This window comes from Lithobates pipiens, unplaced genomic scaffold (genome assembly GCF_037356315.1).
Source record: "Lithobates pipiens isolate NorthernLeopardFrog02 unplaced genomic scaffold, aLitPip1_a1.2 Scaffold_16, whole genome shotgun sequence".
Taxonomy (NCBI): Eukaryota; Metazoa; Chordata; class Amphibia; order Anura; family Ranidae; genus Lithobates; species Lithobates pipiens.
Genome location: NW_027507748.1, coordinates 58,608,718 through 58,626,529, shown reverse-complemented (window position 1 = coordinate 58,626,529; position 17,812 = coordinate 58,608,718). Strand labels below are relative to the sequence as shown.

At 43.1% G+C, this 17,812-nt stretch overlaps 1 protein-coding gene across 3 annotated transcripts in view; it reads right to left on the bottom strand.

Annotated features, from left to right (window-relative positions):
- KCNE2 (potassium voltage-gated channel subfamily E regulatory subunit 2) overlaps nt 1–16,901 on the bottom strand; it is a 53,385-nt gene extending 36,484 nt beyond the window's left edge. Inside the window, exons 1-3 of one of the 3 annotated variants that reach the window (XR_013274364.1) lie at nt 16,665–16,900; nt 12,137–12,346; nt 545–1,211 (exon numbers count right to left, since the gene is read on the bottom strand). The gene's annotated coding sequence lies outside the window, so the exon portion shown is untranslated. Of the gene's footprint in view, nt 1–544; nt 1,212–12,136; nt 12,347–16,664 lie in introns of those variants that run through there. The other 2 variants (XR_013274363.1, XM_077479936.1) reach the window with 2 other exon arrangements.
- Nucleotides 16,902–17,812: the final 911 nt, after the last annotated feature.

Here is a 17,812-nt window from a genome sequence, read left to right as displayed (position 1 = left end):
GATTCACACCTATACATTTTTAGTGCTTTTTGCATATTTGCGCTACAGTCCATTTAACATGGTTTTCTATGGAACATGTTCTGTGGTGCAAATCTGAAAAATGCAAAAAAAAGCACTAAAAATACATAGGGTGTGAATCAGGCCTAAAAGGCCATTCACACCAGATGCAGTTGACTGCATTCCTATGCATCGACAGTCCAAAATCCAACTTATTATATGGGCTTAGTCCACACCATTGCAGTTAAGATACAGCACAGTTAAAAAAAAAAAAAAAAAGGTACAGCATGCTGCAATTTTCGGCACCACAAACAAGTAAAAAAAAAACTTGCAAACGCACTGCACATAAAATCTCCCTCAAAAGTCATTTGACAAATGCGGACATAAAAATGCATGTGAACCTAAACACCCATAAAGCAAGAGCACCGTGTTCAAAAAGAGCCTCAGGAGTCCACAGCTGCAGACATGTTTGATCCAAGCCAATGTTTCTTAACAACCTCAGTACCAACATCTTTCACCCCCTTCAATACAAGGCCATTGTTCAGTATTTTGAGACAGACAGAATTTTATTTTAAAGGTATTTAATAAACTTTGAGATTTCATTTTTTGCTATAGAGAGGAAAAAAGACCAAAACATTTGAAAAATAACTGTTACCCTTACATTCTGTTGTAAAATTTAGCCAATAAAAATGAAATGACAGTACAAAACACCCAAAGTGACTTCTTTTTGGAAAGCAGACACCCTAAGGTGATCTGATTTTTTTTTTTTGACAGTTTTTTAAAATATATGATATTATGATAGCAGATAATATTTTTATTTAAAAATTCTTTTTTTTGGCTGAAGAAAATGTAATATAAGAATCACTCTACTGCCTTGATTTCATGACAAAGATTTTTAGCTCCCTGAAAATATTCAATTGTTAAGTCGGATTCCACCATATTGCAGTTATTGAGATATTGTTCCCCCAGCTGGTCATATGATCTGGATCTGATTGCAATCACCAACACGGCAACAATGAAGAAGGAAAATATGCCTATGAAGACCATAATGAAGGTGACGGCTCCCACAAGATCATCATGGTTTATGGTTTGTTGGGTCTTCTCTTCTGTTTGGGTGGTGTTCTTGAAAGCATCAAATGCTGTGATCAGCAGGAACTTGACAAAGGTGTCCATTGATAATGTGAGGTTCCCAAGTTCCGACATAGTAAGAGCTTCTGCAAAATTAAATAGTCAGTTGAAGCCAATCTCATCCTCATCATTCTGTCCTCTTGTAATGTTAATAATAATAATAAAAAAAACATGTTAGTACCAGTCTTTCTCAAAATGTCAAGGCATTGGTGATGTGGTGTCAGTTTACTGAGCCTAAAAGCAATTAGCAAGTTATTGGCTCTATCTGAACTCTGTACCACACACACACACACACACACACACACCTTTTGCCGGATGTGATAGTGCGTTACTTGCCATTGTGATCTGGGAGTCAGTCGGAGGGTAACACTAGATCTGAACTTCTGATCAGAACTTGGATGTATCAGGTACAGTGGACATTGGCAACAGCCTGGATGAAGCGCCTGGGAGGTGGGGGTGAGACAAAACTGGAGGGGGCTTGCCCTCTCGAACTCTTGGTCTGTCTCACCTCCCCCGCTGTACCTTCTGGTCTATCCTTGGACACAGACCTGCTTCCCTGCCCTATTGACGCCCCGTGAGGGGTCCCCTGTGAACAAGCAGAAGGTGGTAATCCCCCTCCTAAGACACTGTTACTGCAGAGGGAATTGTGTGGTAATCTAGGTTGCCCCGAAAGACATTGTAACCAAGCAGCAGCCCTTAGTAGCCACTAAGTGAAAGATATAGCCTGATATGTGGTGATGAGCCACTCATACTAAGATCCCTAACTGTTACGTTATCTCCAGGACAATTGACTCACAGGGCCTCCTGCCCCCCCCCCCCCCCCCAGTTAAGTAAGGCCCTGGTGTGCGGTTTGCGATGCACAGCCCCCATAGGAGAATTTCCTACCACCAGTTTGGTTTAGTTCAGGTAAATAGACACCAGGTGCAATGTTCAGCAGGTTGTGGGGAGGGATGGGATGGGTGTTTGAATTTAGAATTTTAGAATTTCTGTTTTCTGTTTTTATGTTAAACCTTTTTCTGACAGACAGATATGTGATGGTGAATTTCTAATGCAGGCGTTGATATGTGTAGCCTCTCTGCTTAGATGTATATATGGGTGGCGGACTGTACTGACACTGAATTGGTGACGGTGCTGTTCTCTCAGGGTCCAGCTTGCACTGAAGTGCCTGGTACTTATTCTCCCCCCCCCCCCCAACCATGGCCCTGCTGAAGATCATATTCTGGAACGTCCGGGGCCTGAATGATAAAATCAAGCGATCACTGGTGTTTGATTTCCTTAAGAAATATAATCCTCACATTTGTATTTTGCAGGAAACGCACTTAGTGGGAAATAAAACCCTGAGCCTTAGACGGCCCTGGGTGGGGCGACACTTTCATGTTACGCACTCGGGATACTCTCGTGGGGTCAGTGTGTTTATCCACAAGGCACTTAATTTTCAGCTTCTGGATGTCAAGTTGGACCATGGGGGAAGATATGTAATGCCGCGTACACACGACCAGACTTTTCAACATCAATAGTCCGACTGAACAATTCCGGCAGACTATTCGATCGTGTGTGGGCTGCAGCAGACTTTTGATTTGCAAAAGTCTGACAGACTTTAGAAATGGAACATGTTTCAAATTTTTCCGCCAGAACTCCGCCGGACCCAGTTCCTACCGAGAAATCCGCTCATGTGTATGCTAGTCTGACAGACAAAAACTGACGCTAGGGCAGCTATTGGCTACTGGCTATGAACTTCCTTATTCTAGTCCAGTCATACGTCATCACGTTCGAATCCGTCGGACTTTGGTGTGATTGTGTGTGGCCAAGTCCGTTCATTCGAAAATTCCGTCAGAACTCTGTTAGAACTCCGTCAGAACTCCATCTAAAGTCTGTCGGACCTAAGTCCGGTCGTGTGTACGCGGCATTAGACTGCTTGCATGTATAGCTATGGTTGAAATGCTAGTGGTGCTTATTTATTTGCCCCCACCAGCTGACATATCCTTCCTTCACAGCATTACCCTCATTTTGGCCCAGTATTTGACGGACAATATCTTCCTAGCGGCAGATTTCAATATAGCCCCTAACCCCTCCCTGGACAGACTAACTCCAGACGCCGCTACGGATTCGGTACTCTCTAGATGGGCGGGACTGTTCGGGTTGGAGGATGTGTGGAGATGGAAATGCGCCACGGAACGATCCTACACTTGCCACTCCCAATCGCACAACATGTTATCCCGTATAGACCTTCCTTACACTGGAGTCAGCTTGCTGCCCAGGATAAGGGAAATAAAAATCCTTCCCAGGGGCATCTCTGATCATTCATCACTACTTTGTAGCATACAGACGGTGACACCTCCGGCCGACAGACTATGGCGCCTTTCCAGGTTCTGGATAACCAACCCCACTATAGAGATTGAGATTTGAGATTGCCACCAAAATTAAACAATACTGGACTACAAATGCTGGCACATCTTCATCGGGGAATGAATGGGATGCCTTCAAGGCCTTCATTAGAGGTTGCTATCTCTCGTCTATAGCTCGGGAACGTAAAAACGATCAGATTGCAGTTGAGGAAGCAGAAGATAAGGCCCAACTCCTTGAGTCCCGCTATGCCCTTACGGCCAACCCTATCACGGGGGAAGGACATGAAGGTGGCGTATAGGGAGGTGATGCTCCTGCGGATGGCTAAGGCACAAAAAAGACAATTGGCCCAAACGCACCGGATATTTGAGCAGGGGGAAAAAACAGGTAGACTCCTGGCTTGGATTGCAAAAGAACAAGCCCCGACCTGCACTATAGCCCATATCCAGTCAGAAAAAGGAACAATAATGACGGACCCCGTTGACATTAATAGATGCTTTGCTGACTTCTATTCCAAACTGTACTCATCCAAAACGGGGGACTCGGATGGGGAGTTATCCGAGTTCCTTGACGAACTAGGGTTCCCGACTCTTGCCCCGGATGCAAGGGAGGCCCTAGATAAAGCAATTATGCTGGAGGATATGCAGTTGGCAGTGGGCTCCCTGCAGACGGGTAAGACTCCGGGTACGGATGGTTTCCCGCCAGAGTTTTACAAGCAGTACGTGGAGGAGGTAACACCTAGACTACATAACATGTTTGCTAAGACGTTAAGAGAGGGTGCCCTTCCCCCATCTTTTGCACGAGCCATAATTGTGGTGATACCCAAGCCTGGGAAAGACCCCTAACTATGCTCATCTTACAGACCTATTTCCCTCCTTAATTCGGACACCAAAATATTGACCAAAATCCTTGCTAGATGTCTTAACGAAGTTATACTTACCCTAATTCATGAGGACCAATCAGGCTTTATGCCTGGAAAGGGCACAGATATAAATCTTCGGGGACTGTATGCAGTCTTGACCTCAGCGGTTGGAGACGTAGTTAATGCGGTTGTGGCCTCCCTGGATGCAGAGAAAGCTTTCGATTCGGTTGAGTGGAATTATCTATGGGAGGTCCCCGACGATTTGGCTTTGGCCCCATCTTCATCTCCTGGGTTGAGGCTGTGTACAGATCTCCGTTGGCCAGAGAGCTCACGGGTAGTACCCTGAAAAGGGGAACGAGACAGGGCTGCCCTCTGTCACTGGGGCTCTTCACGCTTGTGATAGAGCCCATGGCTATTCTTATCAGGTCTACTCCCCGAATACAAGGTATAGCAATAGGTCCCCTCCAAGAAAAGGTGTCATTATTTGCAGATGACACCTTGCTTAACCTTAGAGCTGATGGCGATTCCCTATGGCAAGCACTTGAGGTGATAGACAGGTATGGGCGTACGCATAAATTGGGGAAAGTCTGTCCTTTTTCCACTCTACTCTGGAAATGCCCCTCTGGCTACAGATGAGCAGCTCAGACTGGTGTCCCAGTTCAGATACCTGGGAGTGGAGATACATAGAGATCTCAGCAGGTTTATTGACCTTAATTTAGCCCCAGTAGTTTCTCAGGTAACACAACGCTGCACAGCATGGAGGTCTCTTCCTCTGACCCCTGTAGGCTGAGTGAATTTGGTCAAGATGTCCATCCTACCTAGATTCAGTTATCTGTTTCGACAGACACCTGTTCCCATACCTAACTCTTTCTTTCAGGAGTTAGACAGCATCATGATTTCCTTTATCTGGAACGGAAAAGTCCCTAGAATAGCAAAAAACACTCTACGGTTCCCGGTCACGCTAGGGGGTTTGGCGCTTCCCTGCCAATTGAAATATTACTAGGCTGCGATTTTGGTGACACTTAAGTGGTGGCTGACGGAGGAGCCTGCGAACCCGGCATCCACCATCGAGGCTGCTCTGCTGGGCTCCTACTCTGAGCTGAGAAACCTCATACACAGAGGCCCCCGGTCTAACCCCAGGATAACCCCCTATCAGGGTCGGATTAACATAGGGGCTATTGGAGCTGCAGCTCCAGGCCCCTTTCTCAAGATAGGCCCATTTGCCCCCAAAAAAAAGAAAAGAAAAATCACAAAAAAAGATCGATTTTGAGGATTGTAGCTCGGCGATCAGGAGTCAGAGACCCCACATTTGGGGGGTAGGTAGCTAAAGACCCACTCCAGCACTGGTTAAAAAATGGGGCAGCTATCATCTATGGTTCCGGAGATACAGGGCTGCTTGCGCAGCCTGTAAGAAGCTACATACAGAGCGGTCAGTTTAAATACAAGCTGGAACACTCTGCAGCAGACTGAGAGGATGACCTCACAGAGCTTATAATAATTATTTGTATATTACTTATGATAATTAACCCCTTGCCACCCAGGCCCATTCTGAGACTTCTCTCCTACATGTAAAAATCATCATTTTTTTTATGCTAGAAAATTACTCAGAACCCTCAAGCATTATATATTGTTTTAGCAGACACCCTATGGAATAAAATGGTGGTCTTTGCAACTTCTTATGTTACACAATATTTGCGCATCAATTTTTCAAACGTTTTTTTTTTTAAAGAAACTGTTTCATTCATAAAAAAAACACTAAAGTTAGCACGATTTTTTGTTGTGTACTAAGCGATGCTTTAATTTTTTTTTTACAGGGTACATGTTTATAGTTACAGAGGAGGTCTAGTGCTAGAATTATTGCTCTCGCGCTAACGATCATGGCGTATGTAACCTGTGTATATCTGGCTCTGATACTAACCAGTGCCTACCCAGGGACTGACTAGTATCTCTCCCCAGCCTGTCCCCACACACCCTCTCATCTGCTGACCTGTGAATGGGGCAATCACTCCCGCAGTGTTATTGTGTTCTGCCAGTGAATACAATGATTAGTGTTGCTAACTATAGCTGGCAGCACTGATTGTTTTGGAGAAAACCTGACAGGCTGGTTGTACTTAAGTCAGTTAATAGGTTGACTTGTGTAAAACCAGCTAGCCCATACATAGATCCACTATGGCTGGTCTCTGCTTAATTAGTGTAATTTCAATCCATGTATGGCCCGCTTAACCACTACGCAGTCCCTAAACATCCTTCCACAAACCTTTACATTTTCCTTCCCAGATTACTTCATCCTCCTCTCCTATACATAGTGCCCACTGTCATACTCTCCACACTTCTCTCCTATACATAGTGCCCACTGTCATACTCTCCACACTTCTCTCCTGTACATAATGCTCACTGTCATACCCTCCACACTTCTCTCCTATACATAGTGCCCACTGTCATATCCTACACACTCCTCTCTTGTACATAGTGCCCGCTGTCATACACTTCTCTCCTGTACATAGTGCCCACTGTCGTACCCTCCACACTCCTCTCCTGTACATACTACTCACTGTCATACCCTCCATACTCCTCTCCTATACATAGTGCCCACTGTCATACCTCCCACACTTCTCTCCTATACATAATGCCCACTGTCATACCCTCCACACTTCTCTCCTATACATAGTGCCCACTGTCATACCCTCCACACTCCTCTCCTGTACATACTACTCACTGTCATACCCTCCATACTCCTCTCCTATACATAGTGCACACCGTCATACCCTCTATCCACACTCCTCTCCTGTAATTACTGCTTACTGTCCTACTCTCCACACTTCTCTCCTGTACATAGTGCCCACTGTCATACCCTCCACACTCCTGTACATATTGCTCACTGTCATACCCTCCACACTCTTCTCTTATACATAGTGCCCAATGTCATACCCTCTACACTCCTCTGCTGTGCATACTGCCCACTGTCATACCCTTCACACTCCTCTCCTGTACATAGTGCCTTCTGCCATACCCTCTGCACTCCTCTCATGTACATAGTGCCCACTGTTAGACCCTCCACATTCCTCTCCCTCACCTGCACATACTTCACACTTTTATACCATCCATACTCCTCCCCTATGCCTCTTACCCACAAAAACTGTTCTTTAAAATTATACTGAATATCCTCAATGTTACCAGCTCTAGAATGGGCACACTTTTGTCAGTTCAACTAAAGGAAATCTCACAGTCCTCATATTTGTTCTGCCCCATAATTAGTATTTATTTAATTTTGTAATTATTATTGTGATGTATAGAGGAACATAGGGGATGTCAGCTACTCTAAATATAGCACTTGTAAAAAGCATCCCTAAAAATATTTTTGAAATGTTGACAACTATGCACTTAGGCACTACCCAAGGGCCACAGGGTCAGTAGGGGGCCCCATGAGAGGCTCCTGTGATATTAAAGCGGTAGTAAACTTTTCTAACATAACTTAAATTGTCAGACTGAGCCCTCCAGTGCTGTGCTGTGATCAATCCGGCGGGGCCCGGGCACTTCCATCTTCACCCGGTCTTCCTTCTGGGTTCTGTGCCTTCGGTCACTTGCCTTGGCCAGGCTGCGTTGATGTCATTCCCACACATGCTCATGTGCATCCTCTTTCTATCACCCCCCCTTTCTCTCTCATCCTCCCTCCCTTACCCCTCACACCTCTTTCATCCCCTTTCTCTCTCTCTCACCCTCCCTCTCTCTCTTTAATTTAATTTGTTATAACAAAAAATTGTTTGCATTTTTATTTATTTATTGTTTATAAAAGGCCCCACCAAAATCCTCAGCACCAGGCCCATGATGTTCTTAATCTGGCCCTGCCCCCTATGAAGACGACTCTTAAAGTATGGGACATAGTAAATGGGAGAGTTGGAAAACCCAATACGTGGTCTCCTACAACGCCACTCTGGGGTAATCCGAAAATCCCACACTTTCAATCCATTCCAGACCCCGTAGTGTGGGTTAGATATGGGGTAACGACCCTGGGGGATATAATATTCCAGGGACAGCTGATATCATTTGACACCCTGAAGAGTGACAAAAGTCTTCCAAATCAGATGTTCTTCAGGTACCTCCAGATACGGCATGCTTTTCGCTCCCAATTCCCAAATCAGATTACCCTACAGATGTCAGACTTGGAAAATGAACTTCGATCCTCAGACGGTAGCAAAACGCTCTCCAACATATATAATATACTAGCACTGCTGGACACGTCTAAGGTTTCTAACCTGTTTACATGCTGGCGGAGGGACATCTCCGAATTGACTGACGATGACTGGGAGGAAGGGATGCAATAGTACCTCACCCTGACTAACTCATCCTGGGATAGATTCACCCAACTGAAATTTCTACATCGGGCCTACTATTCCCCTGTACGTCTAGCGAAAATATATACAGATAGGGGCGACTAACTGTCCCAAATGCAGCTCAGAGGGTGCAGACTTTTTCCACACGGTGTGATCCTGTCCAAAAATAAGGGACTTCTGGATGGAGGTCCTGAATGATATCAATTCTTTAGGGCAGTTGGATGTCCCAAACAGTCCCACCCCCTCCTTCTGGGCATCTGTGATAATCTGGAGGCCCCCCAAAGGAAGAAACTATTTGTGTTTTACTCGGCACTGTATGCTAGGAAGGCAATCCTCCTCCACTGGAACCAAGCTCAACCCCTTACTAGGCAAATATGGCTTTCACTTGTAAATGCAGCATTACCTCTTAGTAAAAAAGGTTAAAAGTTAAAAAGGTAATGTAGGCCCAGACCGCCTGAGTTCCTGGGTTTTTATATAGGCTTAACTCAACAACCATTACTCTCAGAGGACAAGAACTTGTTGAAATTCGCTATCATTGCAAGAAATTGTTTATATACTATATGGCATATTCATATATATCATCTGTCTGAATGCATTACAATTGGATGTATACTTTGTTTGTTTGTTTGTTTGTTTGTTTGCTTGTTTGTTTAAAAAATAAATACATTTTATGTTAAAAAAAAGAAGTGCTTTAAAGCCTGAAAATGTAACGCTCAACTAAAGGCAGAAATAAAATAAACAAAAAAAAAAACAAAAACGAATTTGGGCAATTCTGTCCATGACCAAATTGCTAAGTGTGAATTGGGCTTTAGGCCTGGTTTACACCTATTAAATTTTTAGTACATTTTCAGTTTTGCAGAAACACAATACAGTCCATTTTATATGGTTTTTCTATGGGTCATGTTCACATCTGTGCATTTTTTGTAAAGGCCTAGGGACTTTTTTCTGGTTTTTGGTTCCATACACTTCAATGGATCAAAAATGTATATTGAAAAACGCAAAATGCACTTGGAATATGAAAACTGCAACCTGCATAGGTGTGAACCAGGCCTTAGTGCACAGGCACTGTTAAGGTTGCATACAATGTTTCCAAACCTGTACCTTTGCTGCCAAATTTTACATTTTGGCCGCAGGATAAATACTACTTTTATTCTCAAAGTTTGCAGCCCAGACACTGTTAAGGTGCCATACTATGTTTTCGTAGCTGGACTACAGCTGGCAAATTTCTATTATTAGCTACAGTGAAAACTTTGCGTTGGATTATGATGTTTGTGGCCATAAATATTTGCCCAGCCACTGAACAATATTTTCTGTTCCACTAATAATATAGTGAAAGAAAAGAACGCACCCCTTTTCCTTCTTACACCACCACTGCGCACAAAGAATACTAAAGAAAATATGTGTAAAATAAATCTCCAGCAGCTACTTATAAATATATATAAATGTGTGATTTCAAATGAATAAAATAGTAGCGCTAATATTCACAATTAAATGAATAAACCTAATCACCCTGTGAGAAAGTGATCAATAATAGTGTCCACAAAATCCAAACTCAAGTCCATGAATAATTAATTAAATAATTAATTAAAACATCCAAGTGATTATACTCCAAAAGTGAACAGGTAATCTTGAAGTGACTTGAAGCAATCTTTCACCACACCATATGTGTTCAGTGTCACCGCTCCCTTAAGAAATGCACTCACCAACAGACTTATATTAAAAGTCAGCAGCTGCAGTATTGGTAGCTGCTGACTTTATATTTTTCATGTGGGGGGCTGGACGTATTTAAGATAAAATCTCCCTCAATTCTCCCTCTTACATTGCAGCCTAATCAAGCTGCCTATATATTATACAGCCAGTGTACACTATTTGTCGCTATTGTCTCTCAGATAATACATTTGATTTGATTTTGATTTGATTTGAATATACAATTATTTGAAGATATCCCACTCCCCCTCTTATATTTCATCCCAACCAAGCTGCTTACATACTTTCCAGTTATTGTGCAATTTTAGTGGTTTTTGCCACGCAAACAATACACTCTAATGTTCATTTCAAGATAAAACCTGTCCTGTTTCTCCCTTCTATATTGTGGCCTAACCAAGCTGTTTACATACTTACTCATGTTCGAACTGAACATAAAGCCCATCCCTACCTTCTAGCCACTGTGCATTATTTGTGGCTATTGACTGAATAATGAATAAAATTCAAAATGAAATCTGTCCTGTTTATCCTTCTAAAACTGCCTTCTTACCAAACCTCTTACATATTGTGCATCAACTGAACAATATTTGCTTCTATTGTCTCTCATATATATATATATATATATATATATATATATATATATATATATATATATATAATATATATTATATAAATATAATGTTTATTGCATCTTCCCCTCTAAAATTGTGGCCTGAATAAGCTACTTACAGTACATACAGTTCAGCCACTGTACACTATTTGTCGTATTGTCTGTCGAACAATACACTCTAATTCCTTTTTTTTTTACATAAAACCTGCTTTGTCTCTCCCTCTTATAGTGAGGTCTTATCAAGTTGCTTTCATACCGTCCAGCCACTGAACAGTATTTGCACTTTCTTGCTAAGCTGTAATAAACTTGGATGCTGCTGGGTGAAGCAGTTCTCTGAATGTAGCTGGAGTCTTGTGTTTACAGAGAGGAACTGTGTGAGATTTGGCAAGCAACTAGCTTCAGCAACTCTGGCTGAGCAGCCTGGGTGATGGCTGCTGTTGTGTGCTTGGTAATGTTCCTGATCACCATCATCTACTTCCTGGGAGTGGTTGTGTTGGTGTGGATGTACAGGATGCAGGATACAATGGGACTGGGAAATAGGGGGGAAAGATATGAAGAGTATGCTATTTACATAGGAAAATTCAGACAGAAATGAAGGTGGAGAAGAAGTTACTACCGAAGATAGAATCTCTCCGTGGCAAAACAGAAGTCTGGAATTTTTTTAATATAACTAAGCAAGAATGTGTACATTTCCATTACATTCTCCTTTAGCTTCACTTTCCATTGGCACCTATATACATTGGTTTTGACCATGCCAGTTGATGATACCTTCTGAGGATATGAAGCTTGAGCTTAATGCAGAATGTATCAAACAGGGCATTCTCAAAACTGCAACAGACACATTTTGAGCTTTTGCAATAATTGTTTAGCTTGAGCTAATCTCAAGGGAAATTAACAATATACCCTTGCAGTGGGCCTCTCATTGTACTGCACAGGTTAAATGCTCATTTTTGCTTAGGGTACCAGTAAAAAGCATGGCCTATGTTGCCCTTGAGATATCGGACCAGTCACCAAACTTTTTAGACACACCTCATATATCTGACAATCCTCACTGCAAATCGTTTTAATAAGAAATTATCTGATCTTAAGCAGATTTTATGAAAATGTATACAATTCGTGGAAATGGAATAAGTAATAGCGAAGGAACTGCTAAGAACTTACATGTTAAGGATTAGCAATTCCAATTGCTGTTGCCAAGGTAACCAGCCATGCTTGCTATTCAAAGGCAAGCACCTGGCTCCGGACCCCTGAGGAAGACAAGTGACTGTGATGATACACGTTGGGCGGAGTCGGGTGACGCAGTACTGAGGATCGCAAGTCATGCAGGAGCTGCAGCCCTGGTGTATGCTTCTATTTACAAGTGCATCATCCCTGTTTTGAATGTAAGTACAACTTATTTAATAAATGTGGAAGTCTTGAAATATTACACCATGTGAGTACATTTGTCTTAATGAGGTTAACGATGGAAGAAAAAGAATAGTAGACTTAAAGGGTCATACGAGGTTCACCCGGCAGGGGAAGGCGTTTCTGGATGTAGGAACAGGTCTATATTGGAGGCGAGTGCAGTGGTGAAAGGTGGTGGGTGGTGGGAGTCACAGTATATATACAGTCACAAAAGATAGCGTCGGTTTCCCCCCTCCCTGAAAATATTGAGCACCAGCCGCCACTGATATACACTAAAGTTAATTGTTGTTGTGGCTTGATCTAGGGGGAACATTGTTAGACATCTTTGCTGATATTGTCGCCAGTGAATGTTGATTATATCTACACTGTGCAATCGCATGGTAACTGATGTCAATCCATACTGTGTACTGGTTATTAACCATTATCCCAGTGTAGTGACTCTGGGGATACGTCTGCCCAAATGACATTTAGATTTATTGGCTGAATGATCTGTGGAGGATATCACTGATCTAGACGCCTTTGAATAGCACATGGCATGTTACACATATGAGGGCTCTCTCTGATATAATCCCTCTGCTTAAAGTCAAGGAATTAAAGAGGAAGTAAACCCTGATGGGTTTACTTCCTCTTTTTTTCCCTGCAAAGGTAAAGCATAATGGACTACTATGCATCGCATAGTAGCTCATTATGTGTCACTTACCTGACACAGGAGCCAGCGAAGTCGCCGCTGTCACCTGTAGTCCGCCGCATCCATCTTGGTTGTGGCGTCTCTCGCAGCTCCGACGAATGACAGCGGAGAAGCCGCGATGACGTCACTCCCGCGCATGCGCACGGGAGTCGCGTCTCGGAGCTCCGACGCTGCCATTCGCCGGAGCCGCGATGACGTCACTCCCGCGCATGCGCACGGGAGTAGACAAATTTGGCAAATCCATTCTTGGACTTGCCGCATTTAGTGCGCCTGCGCGCCGCTGTCTACGGCGCATGCGCCGTAGACAGCGGTGCCCATTTTCGGGCAAATATCTCCTAAACCATATAGGTTTAGGAGATATTACTTGGACCTACAGGTAAGCCTTAATCTAGGCTTACCTGTAGGTCAAAGTTGTTTGGAAGGGTTTACTTCCATTTTAAGGTCCTTAGGAAGCATGAAGCGAAACGTTGACCTCTCTGACCTAGCAGTAATAGGGATCCAATATGTCATATACATTATGTGGTTATATCAATGAGAGCTCTAATTGTCTTGCTTTTATCATGTACCAATTTTTACTTTTGTAATATATTTGTAATAAATTGAATTTGATAAGATTATGTAGTGTTCCTTTTCTGGTGCCGGTAAAGTCCACTCAAATTGTTCTATATCTTTTACAGACTAACGTTAATTGCTAAATTTAATAGGTTATGAGTGGCGCAGCCAACACATTTTCATTTTTTAATCCTCACTGCTGCTGGAGTGCATTCCCTGCATACAGTATCTCACAAAAGTGAGTACACCCCTCACATTTTTGTAAATATTTTATTATATCTTTTCATGTGACAACACTAAAGAAAATAACACTTTGCTACAATGTAAAGTAGTGAGTGTACAGCTTGTATAACAGTGTAAATTTGCTGTCCCTTCAAAATAACGCAACACACAGCCATTAATGTCTAAACCATTGGCAACAAAAGTGAGTACACCCCTAAGTGAAAATGTCCAAATTGGGCCCAAAGCGTCAATATTTTTTATGGCCACCATTATTTTCCAGCACTGCCTTAACCCTCTTGGGCATGGAGTTCACCAGAGCTTCACAGGTTGCCACTGGAGTCCTCTTCTACTCCTCCATGATGATGACATCACACAGCTGGTGGATGTTGGAGACCTTGTGCTCCTCCACCTTCCATTTGAGGATACCCCACAGATGCTCAATACCGTTTAGGTCTGGAGACATGCTTGGCCAGTCCATCACCTTTACCCTCTTGTCACATGAGAGGGGTTTACTCACTTTTGTGAGATACTGTATGTGCCTTGCTCCACCTCCCCGATCACATTTTGTCCCATCCTGACTTTCTCAACATAAATTTATCTAGAGAACTGGATGGTTATTGTCACATCTTATGAAGTGGTGGGTTTCTTCTTGTTTAGTTCCTTTTTGGATGGTTGTTCATTGTTTTACATGTTTATATAATGTTTACACAGTTTTAAGTTGTGGGGATATTGATATGGTCAATTGATAGAGGGTCATTAGTTAGACCCCTTTCACACTGGAGGCATTTTTCAGGCGCTACAGGGCTAAAAATAGCACCCTACATAGCGCCTGAAAAAAGCAGCTCCATTCACTCTAGTGTGAAAGCCAAGGGTTTTCTCACTGGAGCGGTGTGTTGGCAGTGTGTCAGAAAAAGTCCTGCCAGCAGCTTCTTTGGAGAGGTGAGCTCACTGCTCCTCCACCGCTCCTTGATTTCAATGGGGCAACGCTGCTATACCGCCGGCAAAACGCCGCCGCAGCGGCGTTTTGAGGGCAGATTTAACCCCTTTTTGGCCAATAGCAGGGGGTTAAAACCGCCCCGATAATGACCGAATAGCGCTGCTAAAATTATGGTAAAACAGCGCTAAAAATATTGCCACTGACGCCCTAAGCTGCACAATGCGAAAGGGGTTTTATGGAGATTGCACTATACACCTTATTATAGGTATAGTAAGTCTTCATTCACCTTATAGCAGCACCTCAGATTTTTTCGGTGTTTTGGATAGCCTACAGATTATAATGTATTACCCTCTAGGTAGGTAGGTGCTAGAGTGAGGATTTTTGGTTAGGATTAGGTAAATTTAGGCAGGCCTGGCTGGCAGCCAGGCCTGTTTGTTTTAATCTGGTCTGGGCTGGGAGGCTCATATTAGCAGCTGGTGAATCTCAGACAGCATCACTTAGACCTCCCTCTTCTTTCTAGAAGATTCTAGGAAGAGAGAAGGAGAGGAGAGGTGGAGCTGCCTGGGGTATTCTGAGGATCCCTGACCAATCCCTAACCTGATTTGGTAGGGGACGGGCCTCCTTAAATACCCAGATTCAGCCCAGCTGGGGAGGAGTTGGAGTTGTTCAGCGCTTTGGAGATGGAATGCTAGGCTATCGGGGGCCTTTGAGGGAGCCCCCCAGTCTGGGGGGTGACCTTGAGCCTGGGCTCGGGTGCGGACGGGGTCCTTCAATAAATCGTGGAGGTGTCCTGGACAGGAGGAGCAAGAGAGGACAGCAGGAGAGAGCATTGCCGGGCATGTATCCAGAAAGAGGAACAACTGGCCACAGCCAGCAGGGCTGGTGAGTGACATGCAGTCAGGAGCACTGGGGAGGCATGCCTGAGAGGACTGGGAGTATGCAGTCTGGGGTGGGTGCATGGGCAGTGGTGAAGGGCAGCTGCAGCCAGGAGGGCTGGCAGGGCCTGAACATGGGTTACTGGGCTCAGAAGCAGCATGTTAAGACAGCTAGCACCAGGAACTTTCTATTTTCTACACTATAGGGGCCTGCGGTCCCTGCCTGCAAAAGGTAATTGCTAAGGCCTGGCTAAGCCAGTGTCAGGCCTAACCACGGGATGCTAGCTGTGCCTGGAAGCTTAAGCAAGCAAAGTGCAGGAGGAAACGAGGAGTGATAGTCTGCAGCAAGAGTTGCACTGGAGTGGAGACTGAGGTGTATATACCAGAGTATATATAGTTGTCCCAAGCAAGTGCTACAATATTCTACTGGGCATCCCATACTTCCTTTACCCCATCCAAGTTCAATCCCCTTAATAAAATACAAAAAAAAAACAAAGTACATTGACTGTTTTATGTCTCTGAGTGACTGAGGATTGAATGCCGGGCTGGGCAGGGTGACAAGTGGGCCACATTACTTAGCAGCCCCTACAGGGGTACCACTACAATAATCTATTCATTGAAGTATGACCCATGCAGTATTTTCAATATCTTGCATTATTTTCTAATTTGAACAAGCAAACATTTTCAATCACAAAGTCTTTTTTTTTTTTTTTTTGCATAGGCCAGCTGTTTTGAACACATGCATCTAATGTGAGTTTAATCTACAATTATTTCCTGGAGTCTTGAAACCTTGTGTGTAGATTCCCAGCTGCCAAGGCCCTGGCACCAGCAAACATAGGAGTGCAGGCATTTTACTGAGCACCTGCAGTAGTTATCATAAAATATGTAACCAAGTAAAATCTCTCCAGAATGAGCCCTATCTAACCATAATAACATAGCATACAACTTCTAATATCGGATAAAGTGAAGGGATCAGAATTCTTCATTAATTTCGTTAGTATAACGACTTACCCAGTCAACAGCCCAGCGATGTATGATCTCCCTCTGCATTGCTGGGGAAGTGTAGTTGTCTCAATAGCACTTACATGCCTGAAAATAAAGGAATTTCCCAGATTTGATTTAATCCTCACATCATATGGCTAATCTCACTCTTGAAGCTATTTGAAATAAGTCACTGCGACAAGGTATCCAACATCTCCCAGCTCTAGAGAGCTTTAAAGTGGCTGCATTAAATCAATTGAGCAATACTAAGAGGGTGAAATGTGCATTAAATGTATTGATTGCACAATGAATTCATGCAATGATGTTCATAAAACTGGAAAAACAACTTTATAGAAAGCAGATTTACATTGAAGGATGTCCATGAAGTTTAGACTGGTCTTTTCAGACTCAGTTTTGATATGAGATCTTTTTGTTTCTTTTGATCTTCATTTACGTCCTCATATCTTACAACGAACATGATTTTTTTTTAATTCAAAAGGAATTGACGGTCTTATGAATATGTTTCTAAATATAACATGTGAGCTTGGTGTAAATAATGATATCAATGATATCAATGTGGTGAGATGAGACATTCCCAAAAGGATTTACAGCTGAAATTGCAGTGAAAGGCGGTTTTACAAAGTATTGACTCAGAGGGGCTGAATACAAATGCACGTCACACTTTTCACATATTTATTTGTAAAATATTTTGAAAACCATTTATCATTTTCCTTCCACTTCACAATTATGTGCCACTTGGTGTTGGTCTATCACATAAAATCCCAATAAAATACATTTACGTTTTTGTTGTAACATGACAAAACGTGAAAGATTTCAAGGGGTATAAATATTTTTTCAAGGTACTGTATTATTGCACATTCTCGGGAAAACAGGTCTAAATATTTTGGTCTTATTTGCTTAGGCTATTGGATATTCCATGTATCCATTGACACATGCTTAATGTGGTTGTACACCCTTTTAAAAAACAAAACAAAAAAACCTGCAAGACAAAGGCATAATGAGCTAGTATGCATAGCATACTAGCTCATTATGAATTACTTACGGCCCCTGCAATGGTCCTTGTTCACCGCTCTGGTGGCCGTCATCTCCCGGGGGGGGGGGGGGGGGGGTTATTTCAGGGTATCACGGCTCCGGTGCTGTGATTGGCCAGAGCCGCG